Genomic DNA, 3,780 nt, shown 5'->3' on the forward strand with positions numbered 1-3,780 from the left:
CTCGCCCGCTCGCCGCTGTCTCTTTGGTGCCTCGTTCAGTCGCGGTGTGAAAAGAAAGACCTCTCTGATGTTCAGTTCGTGTTCAGGCAGGTAGGCTGCTTCGGCCTCCTCCAGTCTCGCTCACTTATCTCTGATATAAAATCTGACACAACCCTGGGCTTGGCGACTGGGGGAATTTTAATGAGCCCTTTTGGATTCTGATTAGCAGGGGAAAGAGAAGTTATTAGCTCTGTTTGGGCTGTGCAGGTCGGGGTGCAGGCGAGCCATGAAGCAGGGGGTGGACCTGAGTGGTCTGTTTCTGAGAGAGGGCAAGGCAGCCTCAGGGCTGAGGAGGAAGAAGAGGAAGAGGAGGGATTCCAACTCAGGCTTTCCCCCAAACTCATGGCCCCTCCCCTCCCCTTCCCTCCTCCTAGCCAGACCTCTGACGGGTGGAGTATGTTGACTGCCCATGCAACTGTGCTCTTCCTGAGCTAACTCTTATGTCACCTTCTCATCATCTCTGTGTGGTAATAACTAGTATTGTCCCCACTTTGAGACGAGCAAACTGAGTCCCACAGGGCTTAGATGACTTGGGCCGATAATAATCAATCCAGCAGCCTGGCTCCAAAGCCCAGCCTTCTCCCTCCACCCCCAGTCCCCTGAACCCTAGCTCCTCTCCAGGACTAAGCTCGCATCGGAACTGCCCTTTTTACAGTTCCAAACCTGGAGATAGACGACTCCCTCTGCCCCTGTGCATCTCCCCCACCACACACTTGTCATTTGAAATTGTGATGTAATAGCCCACAGGGCAGAGGCATTTTTTAATGCTGGCATCAGCCCGCTGGGAGTTGAATGGTGAAAATAAAACGTGGCTCAGCAAGCTGAGCCCCATGGAGGTGTGCAGGAGCACTGGGATGGCAGGACCCATGCTGGCCTGAGTCTGGGAGTGGGGGTGGGGGGCGTGCACAGGATCTGGCTAGAGCGGGTCCCCCGCACCTCTGTCAGCTCTCCGCTGCTAGCCACTGTGCCCTGCACCCTACCTGGTGAGACTAGTCAGCCACTGTCTCCCCATGAACGAGAGCCCATCCCTGCGGCATGACTGAGTGGGTCGGAACTTGGAAAGTAAGTTCCTTCCATGGGGAGGGTCCTTTGAAACGTAGTTTTGGTTACATGTGCCATTGTTTATAGCACCACGACGCTGTTTGAGATCTCTGGATTATTTTGGAGAGAACTCTGGAAGGATTTGGTAATTAGCTCAGTTACTTGCGGATTAAATCCAAGTGGCAGCCAGTCTCCAGGTGGCAGCCAGTCGGTTTCCCACAAGCTGACAGCAACACCACCTAGGACAGGGTAGGCGCAGCGTGCCAAGCAGTTCCTTCCAGCAGCAGGGCCGCTCGTGACGAGTCATTTTGAGAAAATAGACTCGTGCTTCCAGCCAGCACCAGAAGGGAGGGCAGGCGGCTCTGCTGATCCTGGAAGATGGAGGTCCTGTCCCCGGCCTGGCCTTTGACCAGTCTCACCCCTTTGGCACTAGAGACCTCAAGAGACCCTTGTGGGGCCTCTGAGGAAGTTTTCCATTTTGGTGGTTTTCATATAGCTCGTGGGTCCAAAGCCCAGGCCAAGGGGCACTTGAGCCATACTTTTTTAGGCTACCGTGCCTTTGATGACACATGAAACCTTGAGAGCGTTCATGTTCCGTAAGGACCACTTGTTTTGTCCTTCAGATGTCAATTTCAGTTTGTACATTTCGCCGGTCACCAGTTCTGATGCCAGTACTTGAGCTTACTAGATGCAAACTTCCAACTTGGAATCTAGCTTTCTGAGATTTCTTTAGGCAGAATTGGACATGCGGGGATGGTGGGCCATTCCGATGGGGTCATGTAAACCTTTGAAAGAAGGCCAGTTGCTGAACTGGGGTAAGGTGGGGTTCTCCGGATGGCGGTCTTTACCACTGTTGCTTGCTGCTCAGCTAAGGACACCACATGCACTAAAAGGGCGGTCTGAGCTTCATGTCATGTTAATCTGGTTCTCGAGGTTTAGAAACACCCTCTCCAGCTCTGTGTTAAATAGACCACCTTGAAAGGCCGGCTACACTCTAACTCATCCTTCCTGGTTAAAGAGGCTTCTGCTCCTTAGGCTAAAATGCTTGTGCATTTCGTGGTGATGGGTACATTTTCTATGAATTGAATAAATCATGTTTTTTAAAAAGTTAATGAGGCATTTAATTAATTAACAATGTCGGGTTTATGGCCTTTATGGTTACATTTTGTGGTTAATGGCATTCGGCTTATAGCCGCTTAACAGAATTGTCCAACGAAAACAGTTTGATTTTGTTTGGGAATGGGTGGGCTGTCCCTCGAACATTCCTGTTTCTAGTGGAAGAAAAATAAACCAAGAAATGTACCGGGCAGACAAGACTTGTCCGATGTCTTCGCCATTCTCTCTGGGTGACAGTGGGGGCCGTCCGTGTAAGAGGCCACCCTGCCAGCTAGGAGACTGTCCTTAGCCTCCTTGACCCCAACAGAAGGGACAACAGCGTGCTGGTCACGGCTGGATTGCAGCCTGCTTGTAGAGGCCCTTGGAATCTTCCCAGCAGGCCAGGAAGCAAAAGCCCTGAGTTTCAAGTCTAGTACTTCGTGTTCATTGAACTTGGAGTTTAACCTCTCCAAGCTCAGGCTCCCCGAGTGTTCAGTGAGGATGGTCGTTTCCCGACGTCTCGCAGGTCACCGCAATAGGATGACATAAGTCATCGTCATGGGGACAGTGAGCAGCGCTTCAGAAAATGGGTGATGCCAACGTGGTCGAGTTAGGACAGGTCCCAGCAAAGCAGCTGACTTGGCTGTTGGGTCACTCCCGCTTCTTCTGCCCATCCTCCAGGAAGAGAGTCAACCCACCCTTTAGCTTCGAGGTCCTTTCATTGCAAGGTTCCCTCAAATCAGCCCTGGTCGCAATGAAGGCTTCCAGGTGAAGGCCGTAATTGTCAGAACAAATAAACCCTGGGTTGACAGGACACCAGGCAGGCCGCCGGGATCTGGATAAATTGATCTGTGCACAGCAGTCGGTGGCGCTGGGAGCTGATCCCAGAGTCACGTGATGGGGCCTCTCCCTGGCTGGGGCACACAACTCATTAGCGTGCAGCCGTCCACTCGAGCCCGGCTAGTGAGGGCCTGCTGAAAGAGCAGCAGCTTCATGCGGTATCCTGGATACCGGTGCTCGGGGCAGGTGGCCTGGGAGCTCAGAGGATTGTGGGCTTTCTGGCAGGTTAGGACCTGAAGGAAGAAACACTTCTGTGGGCATGCCTCCTCTCTTCCTCCCCTCGTTTCGTAAGGGAGCTACCGCAGCGACCTGGAGCAACAGGGCACGCATGGCCAGGCTTACCAGCGTGCAGCCTTAGGTTCACAGGGGGAGCATATGGAACATTCTGGTTAACACCCGAGCGAGTCATCACCTTTGACTGACGTGTCCCGGAAAGGGCATGAAAGGTTTTTCAGACCCCACCTGACACTTTTGGGTGGCTAGAACGACCCCCGGTTTCTGGTGTAACAGATGAGTTATTTAAGGGTTGTCACGAAAGGAGGCCTCTGTGACCCTCCGAGTTTCCTCTTACCAAGGGGACCAGGCACTGGGCCACCCACGTGGTCTACCCCCTGCACCAGTTCTCAGAGTCTATCAGCTCTCTGCTGCTGGGCATGACTTGGAAGAAAATAGTGTAACCTGTTTTTTGGTGGCAGATACTGTTCTGTGTGTTTGAAAACTTTCTTAATCAAGGTAATAAAACATTGAATAAATTACTGCTCTGCT

The 3,780-nt window shown here is 52.4% G+C and overlaps 1 protein-coding gene across 2 annotated transcripts in view; it reads left to right on the top strand.

Moving 5' to 3' along the window:
- The window catches only part of BCOR (BCL6 corepressor), a 27,076-nt gene that overhangs the window by 16,603 nt on the left and 6,693 nt on the right, over positions 1-3,780 (top strand). The window lies entirely within an intron of this gene.

The sequence above is a fragment of the Tupaia chinensis genome, unplaced genomic scaffold (assembly GCF_000334495.1).
Source record: "Tupaia chinensis unplaced genomic scaffold, TupChi_1.0 Scaffold000248_2, whole genome shotgun sequence".
NCBI lineage: Eukaryota > Metazoa > Chordata > Mammalia > Scandentia > Tupaiidae > Tupaia > Tupaia belangeri.